Below are 9,699 nucleotides of genomic sequence, written 5' to 3' on the forward strand. Positions count from 1 at the left end.
CTTACTTACTTACTTACTTACTTACTTACTTACTTACTTACTTACTTACTTACTTACTTACTTACTTACTTACTTACTTACTTACTTACTTACTTACTTACTTACTTACTTACTTACTTACTTACTTACTTACTTACTTACTTACTTACTTACTTACTTACTTACTTACTACTTACTTACTTACTTACTTACTTACTTACTTACTTACTTACTTACTTACTTACTTACTTACTTACTTACTTACTTACTTACTTACTTACTTACTTACTTACTTACTTACTTACTTACTTACTTACTTACTTACTTACTTACTTACTTACTTACTTACTTACTTACTTACTTACTTACTTACTTACTTACTTACTTACTTACTTACTTACTTACTTACTTACTTACTTACTTACTTACTTACTTACTTACTTACTTACTTACTTACTTACTTACTTACTTACTTACTTACTTACTTACTTACTTACTTACTTACTTACTTACTTACTTACTTACTTACTTACTTACTTACTTACTTACTTACTTACTTACTTACTTACTTACTTACTTACTTACTTACTTACTTACTTACTTACTTACTTACTTACTTACTTACTTACTTACTTACTTACTTACTTACTTACTTACTTACTTACTTACTTACTTACTTACTTACTTACTTACTTACTTACTTACTTACTTACTTACTTACTTACTTACTTACTTACTTACTTACTTACTTACTTACTTACTTACTTACTTACTTACTTACTTACTTACTTACTTACTTACTTACTTACTTACTTACTTACTTACTTACTTACTTACTTACTTACTTACTTACTTACTTACTTACTTACTTACTTACTTACTTACTTACTTACTTACTTACTTACTTACTTACTTACTTACTTACTTACTTACTTACTTACTTACTTACTTACTTACTACTTACTTACTTACTTACTTACTTACTTACTTACTTACTTACTTACTTACTTACTTACTTACTTACTTACTTACTTACTTACTTACTTACTTACTTACTTACTTACTTACTTACTTACTTACTTACTTACTTACTTACTTACTTACTTACTTACTTACTTACTTACTTACTTACTTACTTACTTACTTACTTACTTACTTACTTACTTACTCCTACCTGATCTCCAGATTGCTAAACACTTTAACTCCCCCTCCCATTCCAACACTGACCTTTCTTTCCTGGGCCTCCTCCATTGTCAGAGTGAAACCTCAATGAAATCTAGTGAAAGACCTTTATAGAATGGAGGATGTTTCCAATAGTGGGAGAATCTAGGACCAAAGGTCACTGCTTCTGAATAAAAAGATGGACCTTTAGAATAGTGATGAGAAGGAATTTCTTTAGCCATAGTGCAGTGAATGTTGAATGTATTGCCACAGTTGGCAGTAGTGGCCAGATCATTGGGTATTGAAGCAACGATTGATTAGGTTCATGATTAGTGAGTGTGCCAAAGGTTACGGGGAGAAGGCAGGAGAATGGGGTTGAGAGGGAAAATAGATCAGCCATGATTGAATGACGAGGCATACTCAATGGGATCAATGGTCTAATTATTTTCTTATGTCTGATGAACATATGAAAAGATAGAGCAGCTTCAAGTGACTGAATCATTTCCTCCTACTTTTAGTATATGCTTCTGTTCCTACAGATTTTAAGGTTTGTAAATACTCACATAGAAACATAGAAACATAGAAATTAGGTGCAGGAGTAGGCCATTCGGCCCTTCGAGCCTGCACCGCCATTCAATATGATCATGGCTGATCATCCAACTCAGTATCCCGTACCTGCCTTCTCTCCATACCCTCTGATCCCCTTAGCCACAAGGGCCACATCTAACTCCCTCTTAAATATAGCCAATGAACTGGCCTCGACTACCCTCTGTGGCAGGGAGTTCCAGAGATTCACCACTCTCTGTGTGAAAAAAGTTCTTCTCATCTCGGTTTTAAAGGATTTCCCCCTTATCCTTAAGCTGTGACCCCTTGTCCTGGACTTCCCCAACATCGGGGGCAATCTTCCTGCATCTAGCCTGTCCAACCCCTTAAGAATTTTGTAAGTTTCTATAAGATCCCCTCTCAATCTCCTAAATTCTAGAGAGTATAAACCAAGTCTATCCAGTCTTTCTTCATAAGACAGTCCTGACATCCCAGGAATCAGTCTGGTGAACCTTCTCTGCACTCCCTCTATGGCAATAATGTCCTACCTCAGATTTGGAGACCAAAACTGTACGCAATACTCCAGGTGTGGTCTCACCAAGACCCTGTACAACTGCAGTAGAACCTCCCTGCTCCTATACTCAAATCCCTTTGCTATGAAAGCTAACATACCATTCGCTTTCTTCACTGCCTGCTGAACCTGCATGCCCACTTTCAATGACTGGTGTACCATGACACCCAGGTCTCGCTGCATCTCCCCTTTTCCTAGTCGGCCACCATTTAGATAATAGTCTGCTTTCCTGTTTTTGCCACCAAAATGGATAACCTCACATTTATCCACATTATACTGCGTCTGCCAAACATTTGCCCACTCACCCAGCCTATCCAAGTCACCTTGCAGTCTCCTAGCATCCTCCTCACAGCTAACACTGCCCCCCAGCTTAGTGTCATCCGCAAACTTGGAGATATTGCCTTCAATTCCCTCATCCAGATCATTAATATAGATTGTAAATAGCTGGGGTCCCAGCACTGAGCCTTGCGGTACCCCACTAGTCACTGCCTGCCATTGTGAAAAGGACCCGTTTACTCCTACTCTTTGCTTCCTGTTTGCCAGCCAGTTCTCTATCCACATCAATACTGAACCCCCAATGCCGTGTGCTTTAAGTTTGTCTAGTATGTTTCATATCTCATGTCAAAAGAAATAGTTAAGGATTTTTTCCGCACTTTATGCTCCATACACCTCTCCTCTCCAATCTCTCTCCTCAGCCGCAGCATGAACTGACTTCCAATCAATATTTCATGCCTGGTGTTACTTTTTATAGCTAAATGTAACACCTCATACTTACTGTCGCTGAATTCCATCTGCCACTTCTCAGCTATTTTTGAGTGTTTCTAAGCAGCTTTACTCGATCTTGTGATGGTCTAAACAATGTTTTTGATTTTGACATTACCTGCAAATTCCGACATGATTGTGATCAGATTACTGTTCAGAATATGGGCAGCCTACCTGATTATGCGTACCGATTCTTTACAAAACCCAACCATGAGAGAAGGATACCGCGCAGGAATCAGCCCACTGTATCCTGATTAAAAACTAAAAAGCTGAGGATACTCAGCAGACCACGAAGCATCTGGGGAGTTAACCTTTCTGGTTGATTACCCTACATCAGAACTGGAAAAATGAGAAAACCAATGAATCTAGAATCTTGCAAGTAAAATGGAATGAATGGGAAAAGTAAAACATGCAGGAGCTATGAGAAGCAGAACACAGTAGCTGCTGGATATCTAAAATAAAATAGCAGGTTATTAGAATCTAGAGTGGTTCAGTACAGGAACATAATGTCTGTCTGAACATGATGCCACGTAACATTAATGTCTGTTTGGACGTGACCCATATCCTTCCATTCTCTGCATATCCTTGTGTCTATCCAAAGGGCTCTTAAACACCAATATCATATCGTCCTTCATCATTACCCCTGTCAGCACACTCCAGCCACTCACCATTCAATAGTTCAAGTTCAAGAGTGTTTATTGTCATGTGTCCCAGATAGGACAATGAAATTCTTGCTTTGCTACAGCACAACAGAATATTTTAGGCATAAATAAATACAGAACAGATCAGTGCGTCCATATACCATTGACATCATCTATATATTACTAAAAGTCTGATCTTGACCGCTTTTGACCTACTGTGCTGCGATTTCCGACAGAATGCCGCCACCTACGGCCGTCATTTTTGGCCACCTAGCTCAGAGCCCCCCTCCGCCTTACGGGTGCGGAGGATTTTTCCCATCGATGACAAATCAGAGAGATATTAATGTTTTTTTTTTAAATCACCATTCTCTCTGCTGCCCCTGCTGGAGGGAGGGGGAGGGACTATAAAACCAGGAAGTGGTGTGCCTCACTCACTCTCTGCAAGATGGAGGTCATGTCTCTCTGAGCTCTGAATAAGACTGAACAAATGTCTACACAACTGTGAGTACTCTTAATGTGGTTTGAAAATGAAAATATGGTTGGTTTGAAGTAAAAAAGTACTGCCTGCAAATGGTTGTTTGGGGGGTTTAGGTTGAAGTAAAAAGGCACTCTCTCTCTCTCTCCCCTCCTCTCTCTCCCCACCTCTCTCTCTCTCCCTATCCCTCTCTCTTTCTCCCCCCCCCCGTCTCTCTCGCTTTCTCTCTCTCTCCCCTTCTCTCTCCCCTCCTTTCTCTCTCTCTCCTCTCTCTCTCTCTTCCCACCTCTCTCTCCCCCCCTCTCTCTCTCCCTCCCACTCTCTCCCCCCCACTCTCTCCCCTCCTCTCTCCTATCCCCCCCTCTCCCCCCCTCTCCCCTCCCTTTCCCCCCCTCTCTCTCCCCCCTCTCTCCCCCCCTCTCCCCCCTCCTCTCCCCCCTCCTCTCTATCAAGGGGGGTAATTAGCGTGTGTCTGGGGGGGGGGGGGCGGGTGGATAGTTAGTGTGTGTGACGCTGCATGCCGCCTCCCCCCCCCCCCCCCCCACAACCGTACGTTGGGGGAACAGACCCAACGGGTCTGCACTTGGTCTAGTATATATATATACACACACATAAATAATCATATAAAATGCAATAAGCTATTAAAGCAGATTTTTGTTTGAGTTGAGTTTAATAGTCAGATAGCTGCAGAGAAGTAGCTGTTCCTGAACCTGGGTGTTGCAGATTTCAGGCTCCTGTACCTTCTACCTGAAGGCAGCAGGGAGATGAGTGTGGATAGTGATGTGGATCCTTGATGCTGATGCCAGCCTTTCTGAGGCAGCGACTGTGGTAGATCCCATTGATGGTAGGGAGGTCAGAGCCGATGATGGACTGGGCAGTGTTTACAACTTTTTGCAGTCTTTTCCGTTCCTGGGCGCACAAGTTGCCGAACCAAGCCACGATGCAACCGGTCAGCATGCTCTCTACTGTGCACCTGTAGAAGTTTGAGAGAGTCCTCCTCGACATACCGACTCTCTGTAATCTTCTCAGTAAGTAGAGGCGCTGATGTGCTTTCTTTATAATTGCATCAGTGTTCTGGGACCGGGAGAGATCTTCGGAAATATACACGCCCAGGAATTTGAAGCTCTTGACCCTTTCCACCATCGACCCATTGATATAAACGGGACTGTGGGTCCCCATCCTACCCCTTCCAAAGTCCACAATCAGTTCCTTGGTTTTGCTGGTGTTGAGAGCCAGTTTATTATGCTCGCACCATTTGGTCAGTTGGTCGGTCTCACTTCCAAACTCTGACTCGTCTCCATCAGTGATACATCCCACAACAGTGGTGTCGTCGGCGAACTTGATGATGAAGTTTGCACTATGACCGGCTCTGCAGTCATGAGTATAGAGTGAGTGGAGCAGGGGGCTGAGCACGCAGCCTTGAGGTGCTCCCGTGCTGATTGTTATCGAGGCTGACACATTTCCACCAATACGAACAGACTGTGGACTGTGAATGAGGAAGTCGAGGATCCAATTGCAGAGGGATGAGCAGAGACCCAGTTCTGAGAGTTTGGTAACCAGCTTGGAGGGGATGATTGTATTAAATGCCGAGCTGTAATCGATGAATAACAGCCTGACATATGACTTTTTGTTGTCCAAGTGGTCCAGTGCGGAGTGGAGAGCCAGCGAGATTGCATCCACCGTTGATCTGTTGTGGTGGTAAGCGAACTGCAGTGGGTCCAGGTTTTGTCGAGGTAGGAGTTGATTTGCGCCATGATCAGCCTCTCAAAGCACTTCATCACCACTGACGTTAGTGTCACTGGTCGATAGTCATTGAGGCGCGTCACCTTGGGCACCGGTATTATTGATGCCCTTTTAAAGTAGGTGGGAACCTCAGACCTCAGAAGTGAGAGGTTGAAAATGTCCATAAAAACTCCAGCCAGTTGGACCGCACAGGTTTTCAGAACACGGCCGGGTATACCATCAGGTCCAGGCGTTTTCCAAGCGTTCACCCCTCTGAAGGATTTTCTAACGTCGACCTCTGTGACTGTGACTGAAATACCATCATGGCGAATGAGGGCTTGATGAACGCACATCAGTATTCTCCCTATCAAAGCGTGCGTAAAACGCATTGAGCTCATCAGGGAGTGATGCTTCGCTGACATTTGAGCTGCCTCCTGATTTTGTCTTGTAGGAAGTGATGGCATTCAGGCCCCGCCACAGCTGCCGGACATGCGTCTCATCCTCCAACTTGGAGCAAAAGTCCCTTTTGGCCTTTTTGATGGCCTTACCAAGGTCATATCTGGACTTCTTGTAGACCTCTGTATCTTTGGACATGAATGCCCGGTGTCTGGTCTTCAGAAGAGTGCGGATCTCATAGTTCATCCAAGGCTTCTGATTGGGAACCACTCTGAAGGTTTTTGTTGGGATGCAGTCCTCCACACATTTCTTAATGAAGTCTGTAACGACTGTGGCGTATTCGTTCAAATCCGTTGCCGAATCCCTGAACATTGCCCAGTCTACAGACTCCAAACAGTCCTGGAGTTGTTCCTCTATTTCACAGAGACATGGGGGTGAGCCATGTCTCTGTGAAATAGAACACAGAGCATTCCCCCAGCTCCCTTTGATAAAGCAGCCTTGCTCTTAAGTCCTCCACTTTGTTCTCTAGTGACTGTACGTTGGCCAGTAGGATGGTAGGAGAGGAAGTCGAAGTCCCCTGCGCTTCAGTCTGACCTGAAGTCCTGCCCGTCGGCCACGTTTCCAGTCACAATGGAGGCCTCCCCGTAGTTTACAGGTACTGTGCTTACTGTACCTGCTGTTTCTGCGAACCTGCGCTGGAGCGGGGATTCCCTTGCAGACGTCAGCTCCAGCTCCGTTGCTCCAGGGAGGTCCTGCTCGTCGGCTCCAGAGGTCTTCCCGTTGTTTCCAAGTACGGTACCTGTGATTCCCAGTCGGGTCGGGTTCTCTCCAGCGATCCAGGGAACGCTTGCAGTCGGAGGCTCCCACAGCTGCGGGAGTTCGCGAAATCGCTAGTGCCTTCAGATGCACTAGCAGCTTGTCCGTTACGGCGCCGATTTCTGCCATTTTTCTGATCCAGGTAAGTTGATTGTAGCTGTAAATTATCCTCTTCTGTTGGGCTGCTGGCAAAATGTCACCGCAGGTAGGCGCCATCTTTAATTTAATTTAGACATCAGAGATACTCTGAGTAAAAGAACTCACCCCATGCATCATCTTTAAACTTTCCCCCTCTCACCTTGATTTTGTTGATTTCTTGATTTTGACATCTCCACTATTGGAAAAATATCGAAAATAGGTGCAGGTGTAGGCCCTGTGGCCCATCGTGGCAGCACCACCATTCAATGTGATTATGGCTGATCATCCAGAATCAGTACCCCGTTCCTGCTCTCTCCCCATAGGCATGAGATCATGCTTTCAGATGGTGTATTCTCCTGGTCCACTAAACTAAACCAGTCCCCATCATCACAAAATTCCTAATCCTGATTTAGCTTCTTTCTCTCATCTCTCACTGAACACCAAACTCTCAGCTTCAGAGTCATAGAATCATAGCAAGGAAGCAAGCTCCTAGGTGTTTTTCATTCACTCATATCATGATGCCCCATCTAAGCGAGTCCCATAAATATTTCCAATCCACGTACCTGTCCTAATGTCTTTTAAATGTTGTCATTTTATCTGCCTCAACTACGTCCTCTGGCAGCTCATTCCATAAATCCACCAGCCAGAGTTTGGAAAAGTTGTTCCTTGGGTTCCAATTAAATCTTTCCCCTCTCTCCTTAAACATATGACCTCTAGTGCTTATTTTCCCCTTACATTGACAAAGAGACTCTGTGCGTTCAACCACTTTATTCCCTTTATGATTTAATTCCTGCTCTCCTGCACTCCATAGAATAAAGTCCTAGCCTGCCCAACCTTTACTTTTAGTCCCTCAAGTCCTGGCAACATTCTAGTAAAACTTCTTTACTCCCTTTCCAGCTTAATGGTATATTTCCTAAAGCAGGGTGACCAACACTGAACACAATATTCCAAATGTGGACTCACCAATGACTTGCGCAACTGTGATGACGTCTCAGCTTCTATTCTCAATTCCCTGACTGATGAAGGCCAGCATGCCAAAAGCCTTCTCCATTATCCTATCAACCAGTGACACCACTTACAAGCAACTATGTACTTGTACTCTTGGATCTCTCTGCTCTACAACATTCCCCAGGGCCCTGCTGTTCACAGTGAAGGTCCCGTCCAGGTTTAACTTCCTAAAATGCTATACCTCACACTTACACTCACCTAAACTAAACTCCATTGACAATTTCTTGCACCACTTGCCCAGCTGGTCAAGATCCTTAATAACCATCTTTACTGTCCACATTACCATCTGTGTTAAGGTCATCTGCAAACTTGTTAACCATGCTTTGTATATTCCGATCCATTTTCTTTATCGCCTCAGTGCCAATAGTAAATAATTGTCCTCTTTGATATTTGCTCCCTCACTTTCATATGTGCAACCATCTGCATGTTTCTGTGCCTGAGTTCATCATTAGCTCCTCTCATATGTATCCTTGCAGTTAGGACCCGACCTACCATGAATAGCCCTGTTACCTCTGGATTACTCACTGGAGTTTAGTAGGATGAGGGGAGGGAATCTCATTGAAACCTACCGGATAATGAAGGGCCTAGATAGTGTGGTTGTGGAGGTGATATTTCCAGTAATGGGAGAGCCTAGAACCAGAGGGCACAACCTCAGAATAAAAGGACGTACCTCCAAAATGGAGTGGAGGAATTTCTTTAGCCAGACGGTGGTGAATCTGTGAAATTCATTGCTACAGATGACTGTGGAGCCGATATTGGGTATTTTTAAGGCAGAGATTGATAGGTTCTTGATTAGGAATTACGGCAAAGCATATTGTGAGGGCAGGAGAATGGGGTTGCGAGAAGAATTGATTAAATTGAATGGTGGAGGAGATCCGATGGGCTGAATGGCATAATTCTGTTCTTATGTCTTATGGTATTGTGGGATTAGCCAGGACTTGAAATTTTCTAACCAAGGGTTTAGCCAGGACTTGAAAATAGGTGCAGGAGGAGGCCATTCGGCCCTTCAAGCCAGCACCGCCATTCATGGATGATCATCCCCTATCAACAACCCGTGCCTGCCTTCTCCCCATATCCCTTGACTCCACTAGCCCCTAGAGCTCTATCTAACTCTCTCTTAAATGCATCCAATGACTTGGCCTCCACTGCCCTCTGTGGCAGGGAATTCCATAAATTCACAACTCTCTGGGTGAAATTTTTTTTTCTCACCTCAGTCTTAAATGACCTCCCCTTTATTCTAAGACTGTGGCCCCTGGTTCTGGATTCACCCAACATTGGGAACATTTTTCCTGCATCTAGCTTGTCCAGTCCTGTAATAATTTTATATGTTTCTATAAGATACCCCCTCATCCTTCTAAACTCCAGTGAATACAAGAATGCATTTCAATCTTTCCTCATATGACAGTCCCGCCATCCCAGGGATCAATCTCGTGAACCTACGATGCACTGCCTCAATCTCAAGGATGCCCTTCCTCAAATTAAGAGAC

The sequence above is a fragment of the Amblyraja radiata genome, chromosome 1, assembly GCF_010909765.2.
Source record: "Amblyraja radiata isolate CabotCenter1 chromosome 1, sAmbRad1.1.pri, whole genome shotgun sequence".
In the NCBI taxonomy this organism is placed as follows: Eukaryota; Metazoa; Chordata; class Chondrichthyes; order Rajiformes; family Rajidae; genus Amblyraja; species Amblyraja radiata.